At 38.0% G+C, this 23,790-nt stretch overlaps 1 long non-coding RNA gene across 1 annotated transcript; it reads right to left on the reverse strand.

The window, feature by feature from the left end:
• Positions 1-9,030: 9,030 nt before the first annotated feature.
• LOC148128937 (uncharacterized) lies at positions 9,031-11,035 on the reverse strand. Its single transcript, XR_015745599.1, has 2 exons — positions 10,698-11,035; positions 9,031-10,268 (listed from the first exon to the last, which is right to left on the reverse strand). It is a non-coding gene; the product is annotated as an uncharacterized LOC148128937 (long non-coding RNA).
• Positions 11,036-23,790: the final 12,755 nt, after the last annotated feature.

Below are 23,790 nucleotides of genomic sequence, written 5' to 3' on the forward strand. Positions count from 1 at the left end.
GTAGATGCTCTCTTCCACATGCCACAGTACAACAGTACCCCACAGGAAGTCATCAGCTCCATCATTCCATCCCATAAAGGAATCATAAAATTGTCCTTTCAAAGAAAAATCAAAGGAAATTATTTTATAATGGAACATTCCCAACATCAAGACTGAAATTTTCTGAAAGGTTTGTGTTGTATTTATATAGCAGGGTTGTAGGGTTGTGTTTTTGTTTTTTTTAAGAAAAAACATAGGTTCTTCAGCTCCCATTACATTTTATTTAGCATCTTATCCCAAACCATTCATCAAATTTAGACTCTGCATTAAATCACATTCTGTTGGGAACAGTGGCAGGTCTCTATATATATCCATTCTTTCCTGACTCTCAGCTTTGTTTATTACAGAGCAGCTGGTAATACATCTTTAGACTTGACAAAGGTTCTACTATAGAATTCCTGTTGCTCTATGTAGCTGATATACAGCTGATGTCCTGTTTAGAAGGAAAAGTTTTGTTCTTATAAAAATAGCAATTTTTAAAATCTGGATACTTTCTGCTCAAGTCCAATCTGGTAATAAGGAGTGGACTCACCATCCTTCATTCACGACTCTGTTAGCAAGTGTTATGGAGGTTTCCAAAATGTCATCATTAGAAAAGAAAATTTGTGGTATATCAAATAAAAGACTAAAATTATTAGATTCATTTCATTGCTATTATGTAAATTAATGCTAATATTGCATATCAGTTCTGAATGACACTTATCCACTCATCATTTATTTCTAATGTAAGGTCCCAAAATGTACTTGAGTCACCAGAATGCCAAAGAGAGAGACTCAAGAAGAGGCTTGAAATGTAAGTTTTTATTTTGCAAAACAAAATCCTGGGTGGACAATTTTTCACCACATACAGGCAAAAATCATGCAAGAAAAAAGGCACACTTTGGGGAAGGCATGACATACTTACATATCTTCAGAGATATCAGCCTACTACCCAATTCTGCCCCCCTGGCCCATGCCTTCCTTGTAGCCCTGCATTGGCTGTGCAGCAAGGAACAGGAAGGGCTGGGTGCTTAGCAACACAGATCAAAGATGTAAGTTAGAGATGAGGTGTCAACAAGATACCCCATATGTGTCCGCAACGTGAACCCTGGCGATGATGTATGCAGCTCAGTGGTGGGATTCATACTTTTTTTACTACCGGTTCTGTGGTCATGGCTTGGTGGGCATGGTGTGGCTTGGTGGGTGTGGCAGGGGAAGGATACTGTAAAATCTCCATTCCCACCCCACTCCAGGGGAAGGATACTGCAAAATCTTCATTCCCTCCCCACCCCACTTTCCAGCTCCATTCTCCTGTTCAGGACAACAAAAGAAGACCCAGCCAACCAGCTGGGACTCGGGAGACAGAGAATAGATGGGGGCAGGGCCATATAGAAGTGGTATTTGCCAGTTCTCCAAACTACTCAAAATTTCTGCTGCTGATTCTCCAGAACTGGTCAGAACCTACAGAATACCACCTCTGATACAGTTCCAACTTAAGACAGATGACAGGCTCAGGATGATACAGAAAAACAAGATAACAGAAATTATGACAGAGGCAATTTCAATTCTTACAGAAGCAAAACAGCAAGTCAAACCAATTCTACTGAATCTATTATTCTGTCCCACTAATTCTACTTATTCTATTATTATGTCTGTTGAGGTATTCCTTGTTAGGAAAATGAGTGCACTCAGGGAAATGTAGTGAGAGTGGTGAGGAACAACACACAACCAGCACACAGATACACAGAATAGTAAAATGTAGGTTTTACTTCCTGTAAATGGGTAAACAAAGTCCAACAAACAGTCCAAATCATACACGGTTAAAGCAGATAGTATTCAATACAATCAGTCCAGGGATAATCCAAAAACGAAGTCCAGTATCATAAACAAAGTTCAGTAAATGGAGTTTGCTAACAGTTTGCAAGACTCACAGCAATCCAAGCAGAACGACGATCAGGCAAAAGGCAATAGGGAAATGCAAGAAGAACAAACCAGGTTTCTGGCTCCATCTTATGGCCATCAGAGGATGGCCAATCACAATTACAGCATTCTCTTAAAGATACAACAGTATTAAATAACTATCCTGGTTTATATATTGCCAACACAACTGTTAGGTGACTATCGTTCCTAACATTCTCCCCTTTGGGTAGGACAATATATAAAACCTTATAGTTTAAGTCCATATTCCTCACAGCAAGCCTTATGTTTTACAGAGCCTTGGGCTTTTGTAAAATGATCTGCAATGTTATTATCTGACATGCAGTACTCCAGTATAATCATTTTACTTTGAACACATAGTCTCACATTCAGATATCATAGATCTGTGTTTTGATCTTGTCTTTACAGCGAGATTGGAAGCCATCTGAATTGCTTATTGGTTGTCTTCATATACAACAATAGGTTCCTTTACATTACTTCCCATGTCTATCATTAGTTGTTTACAACATACTAAGTCTGTACATAATAGAGACAAACATGAGAATTCAGCCTCCATTGTCGACAAGCTTAGATGTTTTTGTTGAATAGACCGCCATCCAATTAACACCTTTCCTAGTAACACTACAGTACCTGATGTTGATTTACATGTAGGTACATCTGTAGCGAAACTTGCATCATCATATGCAGTTAAATTTAGTTCATCCTTAGGCTGCAAATATAATGCATAATGCATCGTTTGTTTAAGATATCTCAACCCCAGCTTAGCAGCTTTCCAGTGCCTTTCAGTTGGCTCAGTATTAAACCTGGCTAATTGGTTGACACTATAAGCTATGTCTGGCCTAGACCAATTACTAAGATAGGATAAGCTACCAATCAATGATTGATAAATGTCTTTATCAAAAACAGGACTTTGCACATCACTGTGGCTAAACTCCTTGCTCATTGGCGTCTTAGTCAGCTTACAAAGTTCCATTTTAAAGTTCTTCAGTGCCTGGTTAATTTTATGTGTCTGTGAGATTATGTAGCCTCCCTTAGTTTTATCTATTTTCAAACCAAGATACTGTTTAATCTCACCTAAATGTTTTATTTTAAATTTCTTTTCTAACAGTGAAATAATCTCAGTAGCTTCTTGCTCAGTCTTAGTGATTAATGCTATGTCATCAGTAAACAATAGCAACAATGAAACTACACCAATACTTTCCTTTTTGAATAAACATGGATCAGCCATGCCAGCTACAAAACCTATCTTTGTTAATTCCTTCACTATGCATTGGTTCCATTCATAGCCTGATTGCTTCAAGCCATAAAGACTCTTTTTTAATCAGTTTTGTTATCAGTTTTTATCCCCAAAGGCTTCTTTAAATATATAGTATGTTGAAACGCATGAAGATATGCCGTCTCCACATCTAAATGGTTTATTGTGTATTTATTTTTTTAGCTGCCCACACTAATGCTGCTCGTAATGTGGTAGCCTTCAAACTAGGAACAAACACCTCATTGTAGTCGTTGGCTGACTGATCGAACCCTTGTGCTACTAACCTGGCTTTATGGGTAACAGTCCCATCCACACCTGTCTTAATTTTATAAATCCACTTACACCCTATGGCATGCTCACCTGGTGGTAACCTGACATTTTCATATACCTCCTAACTTTGTAAAGATTTCAGTTCCTTATCCATTGCTTCCTGCCAAGCAGCCTGATCCTTAGCAGGATACAGTTTCAGCTCATTATAGTTAGTAGGAACTATATTTACTTGGCATACTATACTAGCCTGATATCTATCTGGTCGTCGTGTTACACGGGTTGAACGTCTAGGCAACTCAGGGCTTACTGGTGGACTCTCCTGTGCCACCTGCTCCTGTTCTACTACCTCCTCTTGTGCCTGTTCTTCCTCTTTAATGGCAATTGATGGTTTAACTACCTCATCATTAGGGACTATTTGGGTATTGATAACAACATCATTGTTGGATTCTTGTTCTAGTTTATGCCACCCAACATGCTCAAGAAATTTAGCACTAGTGCTACAGTAAACATTAGCTGTGCCTGGATCCCAGAATCTAAACGATCTATGGTTGGCCTCGTAACCTATGAAAAATAATTTCCTGGCTCTATGTTGCCCTTTAAGTCTTACTTGTGGGGGTATATGCACCCATGCTGGAGCTCTGAATGTGTGTAGATAACTTAAATTTGGTTTTCTGCCATGCCAACGAGTGAATGGCAATTCACCAGTTGTTGTGTTCACCACATTGTTTAACACATGGTTGCTACACATTATGGCTTCACCTCACAGTGTTTCAGGCAAACCTGAATCAGATAACATAGTTCAAGCCATGGCTTGTAACGTTTGCCCTCTTTGTTCTATAAACGAATTATGTTGTGGCCTGTAAGGTGCAGAACGCTTATGCTCGATACCAGCCAATTTCAACATCGTTTGGAATCTATTATTAATAAACTCAGTTCCGTTATCTGTAAATAAAAGTAATTACCTTATGTCTCACTTTCCTTTCTGCAAACCTTAGCCAGTTAAAGAAATGTTGGAACGTTTCTGTTTTGTTTTTCATTAGATAGCAGAAACTGTACCGTGAGTAATGATCCATTATAGTATACTCAAAACATAGCAGGCACCTCCCAAACTGGGTTTTTTTAGGACCAATTATGTCAGCAAAAACAACCTCTAAAGGTTCTTTGGTCTTAAACCCATTCAATCTGTTTGCTGAAGTAACCTTGCTTTTCTCCTGATTACAGGCATTACAGTTTAAGTACTTGCTACAGGGTTTTAATTTTACTCCCAATTTAACAGTTTGTTTCAGCATTTTGAAATTAATGTACCCCAGATGTCTATGCAGTAAATGTATACATTCGTCATGTGTCTTGACATTATTATAAACAGAGTTAGCCATCTTCAACTGGTCATCATGTATAACATATAAATCATTCTCTAAAGTAGCAGTAACACTTTTACCCTCTTTCTCTATTATACAGTTATCTCCCCTAAAGGTTACTACATAACCAATATTAACTAAAGTCCTTACTGATAACAAATTAAATTTCAGTTTAGGTACATATAACATAGATAAATGCTCATTTACATGAACAATATGCAGTAACTTCACCAGATGCTTTCATCTTCCATCCATTTGCCAATGATACATGTTGCTTACTTGTGGACATTTTTACAAACCTCTCTCTATTTCTAATAATGCACTGCAATGCTCCATTATCAACAACCCACAAATCATGGTTTACAGTTGAATTGCTAGACATAGTTAAATTAACATTCTTCTTAGCCTTCTGGTGATTACCAGTATTCCGTCATTTTCCCTTCTTACAGAATCTAGCTATATGCCCCCTAGCTCCACAAGAAAACATTTTCTAGCAGTATAGGCAGTCGAAAACAAATCCTCTTCTTGTGGTTGTTTCTCTCTCAGTTGGTCTCTATCCTGCCTTCTTCTTGCCTCTTCTAACAATCGTCTGGTTATGTCAGTCAATGTCAGTTCATTTCTGGTCAGGACTTCCAGTGAAGATATTTAATCATCATAACTTTCATCCAATGAAAGCTTCACTAGAATTAACACAAACAATATAGGTTTGGGGACAGTTAAATGGACAACAGAAAAAGAGGTTCTGGCAATTTATACTAACAGTTTTGTAGCTAATGTCAAGCTGCAAACTCTTTCATTCATAGTCCAAGCTCAGATACAGAATACATGTTTCCTTGCCTCAAACAGAGAATCACATCTTCCTGGAGGAGGTATGCCTCCAACTCTTCCTTCTCTCCTAGAGAATGCTTTTAGAATGAGGCACCAATTCTTGGACCAAGGCTGGAAAGTAAGTGCTACATACCATTTTCCCAGACTCTGATAAACAGGTGAGGAACAATCTAGAGCAGAGTCCCCTAACCTTTCCACCATTGCAAACTGGCTGGAAAAGAGATGGAGGGATGGTTCTTCATGACTGGTGGGAAAGCACATATGCATGCAGCTCCACTGGCACAAGTGGTGGGCACTGCTTATGTAAACGGAGTGCATATGCTCACCCCCTGCTTGCACAAGTGGAGAGATGCACATGCACACACATATGCTCATTCCCCACTTTTGCAGCTCGGTTCCGAATGGCTCATAAAAGTAATTTGGAATCTCTGCTGAAATTCTAGCTGGAAACAAGCCATTATTAGCAGATGGAACAATTCTGCTTTTATTGTTTTGGATTTTTTAAAAATCTCTATTTGCAAATCTCATTCATTTACCTCCACTTACTATTACATTTTTTTGCATTTAAGTACTAACTTAATAACTTACTTAAGTTGTGAATCTTAAGCAAGAAGGTGGGCAAGGATATGAAGAGCCAGGGGGTTTCTGACAGAAGAAATAAAAAAATTCTAGGGAATTAGCTGTGTCTACTATAAGTGTTAAACTGAAACTCACTCTAGCGAAGTAACCTGTTTTTTAAAAGTCTTTTTTCACAAGCAAAATGGAAAGGGGAGAGTTGAGGAAGGTTATAAAGAGAGACTTGCTTTGTTTGACCTTTCTTCATTACCAATGATTTGTAGGTTTTTCTTTGTGTTCACCTTATTTATCTTTATATAAAAGCAGTTCCAAGGACTTCTTTAAGTATTTCCATTCCTTATTGCTTCCTACATTTCATACTGCCACTCTACTTAATTATTAATACTTTTCCATTTTAATATATTTATTATAATTTATATTTTTGGCATAATTTATTCATTAATCCTTATGAGAAGTCAGGATTAATTGGTCTATGCCTTTGAAATATATATATATAATTTGATTCCTTTTTTCTGTGACCAAATTAATGCTTTGGGAGTAAGGAGAATGGATTAAAATGTTATAGTATACAATTTTGTCATACAAAAGGTATAGAAGGCAACTACAGGGCAGAAAGTGACATTTCTGGGTCTCCACTGCTGGGTTGGCCTGGCCATGTCTACCTGGCTGGCTCATCATTGCTGGGTCTCCACCACCAGTCCGCTACTGTCGAGTCAGCTCAGTTGGATTGGCCTGGTTGAGCTGGCCTGGTTGGGTCCCCCTGAGCAACTCACTGTTGGACGACTCACCCTGGGTGACTTGCCCTGTGGGACAACTCATCACAAGTGAGACAATTTTATTAGGGTTCCAGTGTCTCATCACGGACTGGCAGGAGCAGGCATCTCCCTTTGCTGCCTCCTCCTTTTTTTTTTTTTTTTTTTTTGTAAATTTTATTTGAGTTTTCACAAAGAGAAAAAAAATACAAATAAAACATCTTTTTTTGAAAGCGGCATAATCCCGGGTTACATTTCTTCGTACAGACACAAATTCAGGTTCATGCTCATTTTTTATATTCTATTCCATATCTTATTACTATTTTATATTTTCTGCATAGCTTCTCCCCTCTTTTAATTTTCTCAATTTTATTTTAATTATCTCATCTCAATTCAAATCATTATATTTATATTTTTTGTCTGTCCTGTTTCAATTATCTATTATCTTTTCTCATTAAACAAAATTTCTCCTGTAATTACTGATTGGAGTATGACGCCTTTATATCTTTTCCCTAAAGTTGTAACATTCAATATAATATATAACTTCCATTCGGATTCTGCTTGGTACATTCTTAAAATACACACTGTATTCTTAAAAAATAAAAAAAAATATAAATGTATATAATTAAAACAACATTCCATTCCAATTCAATTCTATCATTAATATTAATATTCATTAAAGTCTTAACATCTTTAACATTACTTTTCAATTAAATATCATACTTCTATGGGAACAATTATAAGCTTTCCATAGTTAATTCCCCCTTCACTTATATTTTATAAAACATTAACTAATTAAAATGTTCCCGTTCCTTCCTAATTCAGTTTTCTCTCATTTATTTTATTTCACTTATTTTATTCACAAACATTTCACTAAATTACACTATTTTATCCCTCATTTTAATCATATGTTGTTTCCAATTTTCTAAAGTTATTTCTATTACTAATATAACAATACAATCTTATGTACCTTTACAGAATCCCTTTTTCAGTTAGATTTTCACCCATTATCTCTAAATAGATCCTGTTTCTCTATATCTTACTCCGGTCCTTTGTAACTTCTTTTCCTTTCCTTCTTCCCTCTCTTCTTCTCTCTCCCCTTTTTACCCCCTTGTCTCTCTACCTCTATTTCTCTCTTCTGTATTCCCCTTTTCTGTTGCTTTCCAGTATTATACTTATTTTTCAAATTATTTTTCTTTTCTTTGGTTGTTTTTTTAAGTCTTAAATTCTCCATTCTCTTTCCCCCCTTTCCTTTTTCTTCCCCACATAGAATTACTTGTTCATTAAAGATTGTTAAGTTTGGAGAATAATGGAGACCAGACATCTGACCAGTGACTTCAACTCTTTAATAACAGCAAATAGAATAGAACAGAGCAAGCTATGGGTAGCAGTAACCCCTTTTATAGGGTTGGCTGCTACCCTATTAACCAATACTAAGTGCATCAAGTTCAAACTAATAACCAATAAGAAGTGTCCTAAGCTTGGCCAATCAGGGGCTTGTTATGAACCAATCCTTGTTCATTGTTTAAGGACCAATCAAATGTGCAGGCTTCCAAAACCTGCTTTGCATTTAGGCTTAGTAATTTTATTCATTCACAACAAAGATGGCTTCTTCGTTGTCCCAGTCTTCTTGTTTTGCAGTCTTTTCTTGTTGTTTCTCATAGTTCCAAATCTCAATTTCTAAGAATTGAAAAATGAAGCCAAAAGAACCCTTCCCTTCTGTGCATCTTCTTTGTACTTTTTAGGTTCCATTTTCTTTCTTTTTTTTAAACAGACTTTATTCAGTTTTCACATTAAAAACAAAAATCTCTTTTTAGTGGACAACATATTTCCGGGTCATCATCTTTACATACAAATATGACAGAAATTATACATTGATATATGCATACTTAATTCTATTATTACCTTTTCCATTCCAAATTTTCAGTAAGGAGAGAAACAAACACATTAATTCTAGCCCCTTTCATTAATTTCAATCAATTTTGTTTCATTTCAATTATTTCAAATATAATCCTTTAGTATTTGTTTTTAAACATAAAGATAAACAATATATATTTGCCTAATAAATAATAATAAGGTTTAATTCTAAATTCTTTCATTAATCCCAATCTAAACATTTTTAAATTTCATTTCAATTATTTCAAGTATAATCCTTAATATTTATTTTAAAAATAAAAATAAACAATATATATTTGCCTAATAGTTGTAATAATGAAGTTACCAATGTCTCTCCTTGCTTTTAATAATCTATATTAAACTTATTAAGCTTATTAATTTAGCTGGTTCTTTAGTCTGTCACATTCCCTTTCCATTACACTTTTTTTTTATAAATTCTAAATTAATACAGATCTTAACACACCCACACAAAAGAAAAAAGAACAAGTATAAGTTTCCCCTCTTTTACTATTTTGAGTGTGACACCTTAATGATTAGAATATACCTTTATTCCCTCATCTTAATTCCCAATAAACCATTAGTCATTACATCTTCTCAATTGGATTCCACAGCATATTTCCCCCCCTTTAATAAGAGTTATCAGTATCTATATTACCCTATTTTCTAAATATTTTTAATTGCAGAAATATTCTTATTACCCCTTGTCACCCTGCAGAATCCCCCTTTTAATTCATCAACCATTACCTCTGAAAAGGCAATTTCTTTTCAACATTTTACTAGTTCTGTGTTTCTCTCTTTCACATGCGTGTTTCTTACTGCTTCTCCTCCCTCTCTTTTCCCCATAACGTTTCTCATTCCAATTTATCTCCTTAATATCTTCCCTTCCCCTTTTCTGCTGAATCTTCCTGCCTTTTCTAACTTCACAATTATTCCCTCTTTTAATTGCTTTCTTGAAATTCAACTTTTTTAACCTTCCTTCTTTCCCCACTTCTTTGTAACGTTCTTTGTGTTAATTGTCCATTCAAAATGTCTTCTCCTTGAGTCAATTCCTGCTCCTCTGAGAATCTTTCTTCTTGTTCTTCAATCGCCACTTCCATTTTTTCTAGCACAGAGCAAAGTGATTCGCCTCTTTCCTGTAGTAATTCTCTCATATTTTTAAGTTCCATTTTTAAATCCCAGAGAGATATCATCATTCTTATATTTTATGATCCTTAAAGTCCACAAAAAGAAACCACTTTTACTTTCCTTCTTTCTTCTTTCAATTTTTTAAAGTTCTCAGCTATTCCAGTCCAGGGTTTATACCAAAAACATCAATCAGTCCCACAAACAATCTTTCCTTCCTTGCTTTTTCCTTTATTCTGGTTCTACTTTCACTTTCTAAAATTCTTACTTTGTTTCAATATTTCTGTAATGTTATATCCATATCAGTTCATTCAAAAACAAAATGTTTTCCTTTTTATTTGAACTAAATTTTTATCAAAAGGTGACACTCTCCATTATACGAAGTCTTCACTTTTTCCCCCTGTATTTTTATTTAAGGTTTTTCGAACCTCAATATTCCAACATAATCCAGTCTCCAATTTGTAAACTTTATTATTATTATTCTTTGACAATCTTAAGTCCAGCTTTAATTTTATACTTGATTATTTCCAAATTATTTTAGTCCAATTTCATTAAATCTTTAATTCCAGCTTCTTCCTTTCCCGGTTCGAAGCCCCATTTAGCTGTCAAAAATATTTTCCTTTTTTTCTCTGTCTCTTTGTAATTTCGCCGCTCACTTTTCTTTTCTTAAAAATTCTATGTTACCTTAATCCCGGGGTACTTTTATTTGGTTATATTGCCCAGTTGTCCCGGTTCAGATGTTATCCACCTCTTTCTTCCCTCCTGCACAAATCTTAGTCAAACTGAGTCATCCTCTTCAGGATGGCCATTTTAGACCATCGCTGCAGTTGTCTTCGGGAGGAAAAAAAAAAACAAGCCCGGGGGGGGGGGAGATGCGGCTCCCCACAAACAGGCTTGCTGCTTCCTCTTACTTCGCTGCCCCTCCAAGGCAGTTTCAGCCCCTAATCAGAATGATTAGGGCTCTCCGACGAAAGAGCACAAACGATAGCCGCAGAGAGTTGCGATCTACCGCCTGTCAGCGAGGAGGCTCCGCCTTCTTCCAGCTTTTTAGGTTCCATTTTCAATTCATCCAGAAGTGGTGCCATTGAATAAATTTTTAAACAACCACCCGATTGATTTTAGTCATTCAAATATAATAACCAAAAATCCAAAGATCACCAAATAATCCAAATACACGCAAGCTGTTTCTTTTTCACTCTTTTTTTTCACTTTCTCTTCCTGGGGTTACTATTTAGTTGCAAAGTTTCAGTTAAAATGTATCTTGTTGAAGTTTTACTTTAGATTCTTTTTAATTCCAGGCAGTCTCCTCCCTCTTCCACATCCTGCCCTTATTCTTTTTCTCTCCCTTCCTGCTTATGAAAAAAAAAGTTTTTAATATCCAGAAATCTTTATTATCCCTTTGGCACTTTGTTTTATTTTCAGCTTAATTGCCTATTGATGTCAAAGCGGATTTTTCCGATTTCTTATTTAAGTCTCTTAGTTGTTAGTATAGGGAAGGAGAGAGAAGAAGAAAAAAGCCAAACCTTTCCCTTTTCACTTTCCTTCACTGCTTCCAACTCTTCTTTGGGAGCAATGTTATTTTTTGTAAGTTTAAATTCCAGGGTACCTTGGTTGTTGCTTTTACAATTTAACCCGGTCAGCCAAAACTTTCACTTCTCATCTTCCTCCTGCACTTCCTTTTCCGGTCGAGTTCTTCTTTGTGGTGGCCATTTCTGACCACCACTGCAACCACCTTTGGGAAAGGGAGTAATGGCCAGCTGAGGAGGAGAGATGTGGCTCTCCTCGACCCTGCTGGCGGTCTCCCCCCTCTTCACCACCTCTACGGGGTGGCTTAGCCCCGAAACCAGCCAGATCAGGGCACTCCAGTGGCAAGGCCAGATAGAAACCACGCATGATCGCGGATTTCTGTCTGTCGCCGAAGCCCTTCAAAACGGAAGTTCCTGCTGCCTCCTCCTTCTTGTCTTCCCACCACTGCTGCTTTACTTGGGCCAATAGCAGGTTGGCAGTGCAAAATAATGGTGGACCAAACTCTGCTCTTGGGGGCCAAAGTGGAAAGAGGATAGGTGGATGAGAGGCATGGATAGGTAAAAGCCTGACTGGCCTTTGCTGCCTCAATCTTCTCCAGACCCTGCACCAACCAATTTCCCCAGGGAGGGGAAGCTCCTGAAGAGAACCTGTCATCTGACCAGAACAGAGTGCAATGTGAGCCCAGTGGAAGCCTTCCTTTGCTGATGGCTTAGCTTGTAATCCCTCTTCCATCAGGCTCACCTGGAGCTGGAGGTGGTGTAGCTGGAGACTACACTGGCAGATTTCCCTGGGGAGGGGAGCTCTTGGAGCAAGAGCCCAGTACCCAGCCAGTTTCTCTCTGAAGTCCAAAGCCTCGCAGTGTCAGACTGGACATCAGAGAATTGGAATTGACAAAGGCATCAATCAAGATGCAGCAGATATTTTCCTTCATATCAAAGGCTGAAGATGGAGCTAAGCTGGGTTGAGTCCAGAGCGGAGTGATGACACTAGCCTTGATAGGGCATTTCCTATCATTGGCAAGACAGGGAGGGGACGGCGCAGTCAGCAAACCAGCTGGAAATTAAACATTCTGGAATTTTTCTTCTGGACCAAATTTCTCTCCATTCAGCAAAGGCAAGCCTTTGTTTTTCTGCATGGACATGGCTTTCTCTTGCACATAAGAAATATCTTAACGTACGTGCAATATTTATGCTTTCTGGGCTGTGGAGTAACTGCTCTTCCCCCCTACTTTAAATCTAATGTCCCTGCATCTCTTTCTCAGGCCAGTCTACTCCATGGGTTTGTTATTTAGGAAAACCAGGAGGAAATGTTACTCTCAAGTACTTGGGGTAGAGGCTCAGTGGAGTGGGTAGACCCCTAGCTCCTGGTCAATAGCACTTCCTTTTGAGGGAGAACAGGGATGTATCTTGGCACCTTCCCTTTTCAATCTTTACATTGATTCCACGACTGACCTTCAATCTTCTTAATTTAGTGCAATGCAAAATCTTGATTCTTCTTTATGTTGCTGATGTTGCTACTATTTCTCACACACGCAATTTATTTTGAAGAGTCTTTGGAAACTATACAAACAAAATTCCTTTGATCTGTTTTAGGTGTACCTAGCAGAACATCAAACATCCAGGTGAGAACTGAGACAGAAATGTCTCAAATTCAGGTACGGGCATGGAAAATGATGATAATTTACTGGTTGAAAATTCAATTGTTCTCAGAGGGCTTGACCCCTTTAGTCCTGAGAGATAACTTCCCCTCTCCCTGAAAACAGGCATAGAGCACAAGCTTGCCTTCTATGGGCTTTCCCCACTGTTTTTAACCACCCTAGGCTATGATAAAGCCAAGCAAGTAGTTACCAATAGTATAAGATACATGGAGTTCCATCTAGCACTCCATGTCTCTTATTCTAGCAGAACATTCTTCAAAGCAGAAATCAGATTAAATAGGGGTATGTGGGAATCAGCAAAGTATCAGAAAGGCCTGCATTTTCCTAAGGGCAGGTATGATAAAACTCCAACAGCTGAGCTAGTGTATATGTGGCAATGGGGAAGTTGAATAACAGAATAACAGAGTTGGAAGGGACCTTGGAAATTTTCTAGTCCAACCCCTTGCTCAAGCAGGAGACCATTCCAGACAAGTGGCTGACTGGTCTCTACTTAAAAGCCTCCAGTGATGGACCAACCATAACTCCTGGAAGCAAACTGTTCCAATGATTAATTGTTCTCATTTTTAGGAAATTTCTCCTAGTTCTAGGTTGTTTCTCTCCTTGATTAGTTTCCATCGTTTGTCTTGAATTCTGGTAATTTGGAAAATAGGATGACCCCCCTCTTTTTTGTGACAGTCCCTCAAATATTGGAAAACTGCTATCATGTCACCCTAGTCATTTATAGATTATAAAAGCCCAGTCCAGCACAATACACTGAAAAATCTGACAAAGGTTCTATCACATAATTCCTGTTGCTCTATGTAGCTAATGTACATTCCTGTTTAGAAAGAAAAATTCTTATAAAAATAATTTTCTAAATCAGGATACTTCCTGCTCAAGTTCAAACTGGTATTAGATGTTCATAATGCTTTACAGCCCTCTCTATGTGGTTCTCAGCCAGTCCTTGAGTATTGAAGATTTGTCTTTAAATGAATCCAAACTCCAGCTCCTCTTTAGGACAATGATGGTTTATTCAATATAGCATCAAACAACAAATACTCTAACCAGGCAAAAATGGCTAAAAGCCAGGCAAGGTTAGAGTTGGGTTTGAGTTTGCCCCCTTTCCTTTTATCACCATTATGAGACACACCCTACCACACTCAGGCCTATACTCAGTTCTAATTCTGGGCATGCCTAACCCATTATCTCTAAATGCTATTAATCCTATAACATGTTTACATCCCTATCCTATTCCGACCCTCACTAACTGATCCCTACCTGGTGCCACCTTCATCATGTTTTAACCTAAGTCCTAATTACCACCTATATGTGCCCCAGCCCCCTTGAACAATATGCACCACATCAATAAAGAGCCAGTTCCAGCAGCCCCGCAGTTGTTGCAGAATCCATCCTCAGCTCTGCTGAGTCATTCCAAAGCCATCTGCCAGTACACAAGCAGAAATACAGATCTGACAGCAGCAGAGATAAAGTGACATGGCCAGCTGACTTGCTGCGAGGCATATTCAGAGCTGATGGGTTCTGGGTAAACTCGGAGCCTGACAGGGGTTTACTGAGTCAGCATATTGCTCCCAACAATCTGGGTACTCATTTTACTGAACTCAGAAGGATGGAATCAATCTTGAGCCAGTCAGGATCAAAATCCTGGCAGTGAAAATTCAGTTAGCATGCAATATTGCATTCTAACCATTGTGCCACCATGGCTCACAGGATCTTGATTTTACCCCTCTGTTAATGCAACCTAGAATTGCATTGGCTTTTTTTGCCATTGCCTACACTGCTGCCTCATAGTTATTGTCCACTAGGACTCCAAGTTACTGCTATCACGCCAGGTTTCACCTAATGTAACATAATAACACAAAATAACCTTGGAGATCTTCTAATCCAACTCCCTGCTCAGGCAGGGAAGCCTATATCACTTCAGACAAATGGCTGTTCAATCTCTTCTTAAAAATCTCCAGTGTTGTAGCACTCACAACTTTTGGAGGCAAGACATTCCACTAATTAACTGTTCTAACTGTCAGGAAATTTCTCCTTAGTTCTAGGTTGATTAGTTTCACTCATTGCTTCTTATCCTGCCTTCAGGTTCTTTGGAGAATAGATTGACCTACTTTTCTTTGTGATAGCACCTTAGATATTGGAACACTACTATCATGATTCCCTAATCCTTCTTTATATTTGGTTTCCTTGCTTAAATGTACAAACCTGCTTTTTTCTACATTAAATTTCATTTTATTAGATAGGGATCAGTATTCAAGTCTCTCAAGATCCATCTGGGGTGTTGGCTATTCCTGCCAATTTAGTGTCATCTGCAAATTTGATGAGTTCCCCTTCTATTACCTCATTTAAATCATTTATGAAGATGTTGAAGAGTACTAGGCCTAAACTGAACCTTGGGGTACTCCACTGCTTACTTCCCTCCATGTAGTTGTAGCTCCAATAAGGACTGTGCACTGAGTATAGTTTGTCAGCCACTTATAAATCTGATGGTGATGCTCTCTATCTCACATTTTTCTAGCTTAGCAAAAAGTAGGTTGTGGTCTACTTTGTCTTAATAAATGCCTTATTGAAATCCAAGAATGTTATAACCACAGCATTTCATTCATCCACTAATTTTGTCACTTTTTCAACAATGAAATAAGATTTGTTTGGTGTGATCCATTTTTGATAAATCCATTTTTGCTTCTGGTTATAATTTTGCTTGCTTTTAGGTGTTGCAGATCTAGCAGATCTGTTGCTTGATTATGTTTTCCAGGATCTTCCCAGGCATTATGTCAGGCTGATTGGTCTGTAATTTTCTGGATGTTTCTTTTTCCTTTTTCTTTCTTTTCTTTTTAAATTTTAAAAAAAACTTTATTAAATATTAAAAAAGAATATATTCAAAAAGCAATACAACTCATTAAAACAGAAAATAGTATCAAAAACATTATAAACATTACAAATTATTTTGATGGTGCTTACATCCTTATTATTATTCCAATACATATTTCATATTTCTGGTTATTCTCATACATTTATCCTTTTTAGACTATTCCTTCCTTATTTATTTGTTCGCTTATTTCTGTCATTTATCCATTTGTACCAGTTTTCCCACACTGTATAGTACTTTGAGTTTTCCTTTTCCTTTAATTTTAGAGTAAGTTTATTCATTTCAGCGCAATTGTAGATTTTTTTTATTATTAAATTCTCCTTTTCCAACATTATGCAAACACCAGTCTTGCTGCAGTGACTATGTGTAAAATTAAATATTTTATCTCTTTTGTGTAGTTTCCTTTTATTATTCCCAATAAAAAGATTTCTGGTTTGAGTTCTATTTGGAGGGTCGTAATTTCTTTTATCCATGTTTGTATTTTTATCCAATATTTCTTAATTTTCAGGCAAAGCCATCAGACATGGAAGAAGGTGCCCTATGCTTGCATTTCCAGCAGACTGGGCTTAAATTGGGGTATATTTTAGCTAATCTTGTGGGGTCAGATACCACCAATAATTGGTTAATTAATTAGTAATATTCTTTTGTAAATTGATTAATAGGGTTAGATACCAATAAATAGCAGTCAATAAGAATATAAATATAAATAAATAACTATCAATAACTTTTAGTCAATATATGTCTATAAAGAGAAAAAATAAACATATTCTATATTATTAACGACAATAAATAACTATCAATAAAAATATAAATATATAACTATCAATAAGTTTCAATGTATATCTATATAAAATAAATATATCTATATCTTTAAATAACAATCAACAAGCCTATGATTATATAACTATTACTAAGTTTCAGTCAATGTATATATATATAAGAGATAGATGTAAATATAAGTAAAAATCTAAGTATAAATATAGGTGTCAATATGAAAATTAACTGAAGAAAAAGTTGATTTACATAGAAAATTTCAGTTAGTTTATATAGTTTATAAAGTTCAGAGGTAGGCAGTTCTTTAAATCTTACTGTGGGGTTAAAGAAACTGACAGTCAGCTGTTTGTATCTTCAAAATGGCAGTCTTATTAAACTCTCTTCTGCCATTAGAGCACCAAATGCTAAGGGAAGACATTTCAGCACCTTTGTTCCAGTCACACCACTCTCTCTCCATCCAGCAGAGCACTTTCAGTTTATTCTATTTCACTTGTCTTATCTCTTCCTCTCCGTATCTCTGCTTCTGGTCTCTTTCGCCCTCCGCCCTGCTCTTCCCTTCGTTTTGCCACCCATTACCACTCAGAGCTGTCACAGCTGTTTTGATGCTCCTCTTCACACCTCCTCAACATTGACAATAAACTCCAGACTCGAAAATTTATTCTTCTCCCACCGCTTTTACTGCACTGTTTGCACTCTCCTCTTCCTTTTTCTGTATTGCGGGATGTCAAGCCTCCAATTCAGCCATGAAGGCTGGCCTCTTTGGCGTCAGGATTGAAGGTTTCTTCCTAGTGCAATGAGGGATTGCACCTCCCCATGTCACCTCCAAAGCTTCCCTTCTTTCTTGCCGATCCTCCCAGAATCGGACCTCGCCTTGAAAAGCCACTGATCGCCCAAATTTGGGCAACCGAGAACAGACCACTGTTTCTCTGTATCACTCCGACTCCACGTCACCACTGGAAATCCTTTTTTCTTTTTCTTTTTGATAATGAAACCAGTTCATCTCTTTTCTAGTCCTCTGGTAGTACCCTGGTGCTTCAGGATCTTTGAAAGATATGGTTCAATGGTTCCAAGATCACATCTGTCAGCTCCTTCAGAACTCTGGTATATAATCCATCAGGTCCAGATGATTTGAACTCATCTAGAGTGTTCTTTTACCATTTTCTTGCTTACTTTACTTTACCGATCAGATCGTGAAATCCATAATGGTTTTTTTTGCTATCTTCTATAAAAAGTCCCTACATCTAAAAAACATCCAAGTTATCCAAGAGCTTGCTATTCATGAGACCATCATCTGTGAACTGTCCTTAAATATCACATTTCGGTTCTTACTATGTTACAGAGCCCCTAATTATGACATCAAACATGCAAACAAGCTAAATACATTACTAAAATGGGCACCATCCTGCCCACACGCTTTTATCTTTCTTGGTGACTTCAATCTACCTCATATTAACAGGACCCTTAACGAATGTACAGCTGAACCCACACATGCAACTTTCTACAATGCAGTAACAGACCTGGGACTAGAGCAACTAGTAACCAACAACACTAGAGTTAACAACTGTCTCGATCTCATCTTCTGCAATAGTTTGAATTCAATTTACAGAATACAAATTAAAGAACCCTTTTCCAACAGTGACCACAACATGATTGACTTTTGTCTCAACATATCTCCACACAAAAATCATCACGACAGAATCCCCAATTATAACTTCAAAAAAGGCAACTCTGATCTTATAAATAACGATCTCTCATCCCTTGATTGGCAATTTCTATTCTCTGGATGCAATACTGTAGAAGACCATGACAAAATATTTTTACTTGAAGTCAAAAGAGTCATCAAACTATATGTACCATTAACAACTCCCAAAACCAGAAAAAACAAATTACCCAAAACAATAAAGAAGCTTCTGTTAGGAATGTAAGTCACCTAACAGTTGGGTTGGAAATATATAAACCAGGATAGACATTTTAAAGGAATGCTAAATTGTAATTGGGTGTGGTTCCTCAAATGGCCATAAGATGGAGCCAGAAACCTGGATTGTTTAGTTCCGTCCTGTTGTTGAGAGTGTTGCTGTTCCTGCATTTCCCTATTGATTGTTGCTGATCATAGTTCTTCTTGGATTTGATGTAAGTCTGTTACTGAACTGTTTTTGATACTGGAGTTTGTTATTGGATTATCCCTGGACTGAAAACTGACTGCTATAACCGTGTATGACTTGGACTGTTTATTGGAGTTTGCTTAACCATTTACTGGAAGTAAAAACCTACATTGTACTATACAGTGTTTCCGTGTGCTGGTTGTGTGTTATTCTTCACCACTCTCACTACGTCTCCCTGTGTGCGCTCATTCTCCTAACGCGGAATTACCTCAACAGCTTCAATCCAAAAAGAAATCACTTTGGCGGAAGAACAAATCTGGTCACGTTGCTAACTTCAAAAGCCAATACAAAAATTTATGCCACCAGATAAAAACTGAATGCACCAATTATCACATTAAACAAGAAGAAAACCTTCTACGCACCAATTCCACCTGCGCTTTCTACAATTTTGTAAACAACAAACTAAAAGACTCAAGGTCCATCCCACCCCTGAAAGGACCTAATGATAAAGACTGCAATGACGACACTATTAAAGCCAACCTCTTTAACACATTCTTTGGCTCAGTATTTGTAAACAGCAATGGATCATGCCCAGTATTTCCTTGTTGAACCACAGACAACTACAATGATCTAATACATATCGATTTTACAGAAGACAATGTTGAAAAAGCACTGCGCAATCTAAAACCATCTCTATATATTGGACCGGATGGAATATGTGCCTACTTTTAAAAAAAGCTATCCACTGCCATAGCCGAACCTCTAAGCATAATCTTTGAAAAATCTTTCAGGACCAGCTCTTGCCAAAACTATGGTCACAAGCCACGGTCATCCCCATCTTCAAAAAGGGAGGCCCCAGCCTAGTTGAAAATTACAGACCAATCTCTTTATGCTGCGTCACCTGTAAAGTCATGGAATCAATTATTAACCAATCCATCATCCTCCACTTAGAAACAAACAACCTACTCTCTAATAAACAATTTGGTTTTAGGAAAAAACTATCATGTAATCTGCAACTCTTACACTGCAAAAACATATGGACTACACAACTCAATCAGGGCAAAGAAATAGACGCAATCTGCATAGACTTCTGTAAAGCCTTTGATTCAGTGGTACGTGACAAACTACTCCTAAAACTAAAGTCTTACGGTATCTCTGGACACCTGCATAACTGGATAGAAGCATTCCTGTCAAACAGACAACAAATGGTCAAAATTGGGAGCATCCTATCAAATTCTGTACCTGTCAACAGTAGGGTCCCCCTAGGCAGTGTTCTAGGACCAACTCTTTTCATACTCTACATAAATGACCTCTGTGATCATATCAAGAGCAACTGCGTTCTCTTCGCTGATGATGTAAAGCTATTCAACACCACAGACAATACTGCTGCTCTTCAAAAAGACCTTGACTATGTATCAGAATGGTCAAAGAAATGGCAACTTCAAATCTCAACAAATAAATGCTCTGTCCTACATATTGGCAAAAAAAATCAGAAAATAAAATACAAGCTGAATAGTCAAGACCTTGTTGATGATTCAAACTCTGTCAAGGATCTTGGAGTACTCATCTCTAATGATCTAAGTGCTAGAGTCCACTGTAACTACATAGCCAAAAAGGCGTTAAGAGTTGTTAACCTAATCTTACGTAGCTTTTTCTCTGGTAATATTTTACACTAATAACTAGAACATACAAAACGTTTGCTAGACCAATACTCAAATACAGCTCATCAGTCTGGAACCCACATTACTAAATTAATGTGTTAATCTAAAATTAACACAGTTGAGAAAGTCCAGAAATATTTCACAAGAAGGGTTCTCCACTCCTCTACTCGTTGCAGAATACCTTATGCCACCAGACTTGAAATTCCAGACCTAGAAAACCTAGAACTACGCCGCCTTCGGTCCGATCTAAGTATAGTATATAAAAATCATACAATGCAATGTCCTACCTGTCAATGAATACTTCAGCTTCAACCATAGCAACACAATAGATACAAACTCAAGGTTAATCGTACCAAACTTGATTGCAGGAAATACAACTTCAGCAACAGAGTGGTCAATGTCTAGAATACTCTACTTGACTCTGTGGTTTCTACCCCAAACCCCAAAAACGTTAACCTTAGACTGTCTACTATTGACTCACCCCTTTCCTAAGAGGTCTGTAGGGGGTGTGCATAAGCACACCAACATGCCTACTGTCCCTGTCCTATTGTTTCTTTTATTTTTTATTTTTCTTATATATGTATCCGTGTATTCATAACTATGTTTTTACTTATACCTATTATCTTGTAAGCAATTGACAAAATAAATAAATAAATAAGTGTATGGTGTGTATGATTCTGTGGGTGTTTTGGATCCTTTCCTTGATTGAATCCTGTGGGGCAAGGAGCAACTATAGTTGGCAAACCTTGTTACAAATTGGACGGAAATGTGAAAAGGCTATTACGGACGATTTTATACATTCTCATAACATACCAAAGGAGGCAGTTAGGCCCCTGGGGGATCACGATCCCTGTAGAAAGGAGGAAGAGGTAGAGAAAGAAGCACAGGAAGAGGAAGAGAAGATGCCGTGCTGGGGTTTTCTTTACGCTGAGTAAGTTTCCATACAAGCCTTCAATTCCAAGTATATTTCTTACCAATGCAAGATCTCTGACTAACAAAATGGATGAATTAAGGCTACAGTTTGCAAAGACTAAATTCGTCAAGAACTGCTGTGTTTTGCTAATCACAGAAACTTGGCTTCATTCACTCATTCCAGATGCAGCTGTTGAGCTGGAAGGCTACATAGCTCACCGGCAGGACTGGAGTAGAGATTCTAGCAAGATCAAAGGGGGAGGTTTAAGCCTTTATGTGAACAAAAGCTGGTGTATCAATACAAAGACTGTAGACAGCCACTGCTCCATGGATCTGAAGTATATGACACTTAAATGTAGACCCATATATCTTCCATGGGAATTCAGCCTGGTTTTGATTACTGCAGTCTATATCTCACCTGATGCCAATATTACCATAGCTTTGGGATTCTTGTATAACATTGTTAGTAATCAGCAGAATAAGTATCCTGATGCTGTGCATATCATAGCGGGGACTTTAATCAAGCTGATTTAAAAGAAGTGCTGCCTAAATTCTATCAGCATGTTAAGCGTGCTACTAGAGGAGCAAACATATTGGACAAAGTATATACCAACATCAAACATGGCTATTAGGTTATACAATTACCACATTTGGGACAATCAGACCATATGTCACTGCTTTTAGCACCAGCTTACCAGGACCATCTCTTGGGAGATGGGCTCTGCCTATAATAAAGACAATGAAATCTTGGCCAGAAGATGCTTCCCAACAACTTCAGGATTGTTTTGTGAACACAAATTGGGACATCTTTTACCACCCTGACCTAGAGGTGCACACTGCCATTGTTCTGTGCTATATCAAACACTGCACAGATACTATCACTGTGGATAAAGGTATTAGGATCTATCCCAATCAGAAACCCTGGATGACCAAGGAAGTCCAGAGCCTCTTGCGTGACAGGACCAAGGCCTTTAGGTCCAGTGATGGGGCAAGATACAGTGTTGCCAGAGCTAATCTGAAGAAAGGTATTCGGAAGGCCAAGACTGATTATAAGAGGAAGATTGAGGATAATTTTTATAGCAATAACATGAGGCAAGTGTGGCGAGGGATTCAACAAATTACAAACAATCCACTGACCAATTGGCAGCGGAACTGAATCATTTCTTTGCTCGCTTTGAAGTGGAGACATCAGAGACAGATAAAACACAACTACCAGCCAATTGTAGCCCCTACCTCATTGTGGAGGAACAGGAGGTGAGGAGCATTCTGAGGGCTGTGGACCCTAGGAAGGCTGCTGGTTCTGACGGTATCTCTAGCTGAGCGCTTAAAGACTGTGCTGATCAGTTGGCTGGTCCTCAATCGGTCTTTATCCCAGTCCACTATTCTATCTTGTTTGAAGGCTTCCACCATTGTTCCGTTGCCAAAGAAGTTCCCTATCAATAACCTCAATGATTACAGAGCAGTGGCACTCACTCCTATCATCATGAAGTGCTTTGAGAAATTGGTCTGCCGGCACATCATTTCTGGTCTTCCGCATACATTTGATAAACACCAGTTTGCATACAGAAAAAATAGATCTACAGAGGACACTATAGCCATCACTCTTCACACTGCTCTGACTCATCTAGAACAGTGGGAGGGCTATGTGAGGATGCTTTTTGAGGATTTTAGTTCTGCATTTAACACAATTCTTCCACATAGACTAGTGTCTAAACTTCTGGACCTTGGGCCTTCAATCTGCTTTTGGATTATGGATTTCCTGTCTGGGTTGTTCACAGAGGGTCAGATCAGGTAATCATACCTCTTCAGCCCTTATTCTTAACACTGGTACATCACAGGATTGTGTGTTGAGTCCCTTACTCTATACTCTTTATGTGCATGACTGCACTCACGTTAGTAATACTATTGCTAAATTTCCAGATGATACAACAGTGGTAGGACTTATCTCTGGGTGGGATGAGTCTGCCTACCGAGATGAGGTGGACTGGTTGCTTTCGTGGTGTGGGGACAACAACTTGGTCCTCAACACCAATAAGACCAAGGAGTTTATAGTGGATTATAGAAGGAACAGATCAGACATCCAGCCCTTGCTTATCAATGGAGACTGAGTGGAGCAAGTGGCCAGTTTTAAGTTTCTGGGTGTTACCCTAAAAGAGGACCTGACCTGGGGTGCCCACATTGCAGCCCTGGTCAAAAGGGCCCAGCAGAGATTATACTACCTGAGGCTTCTCAGAAAACAACAACTGAATGAGAAACTGCTGGTGATCTTCTACCGCTG

This window comes from Notechis scutatus, chromosome Z (assembly GCF_049901735.1).
Source record: "Notechis scutatus isolate UNSWTSFEM ecotype Mainland chromosome Z, rNotScu1.2, whole genome shotgun sequence".
Classification (NCBI taxonomy): Eukaryota; Metazoa; Chordata; class Lepidosauria; order Squamata; family Elapidae; genus Notechis; species Notechis scutatus.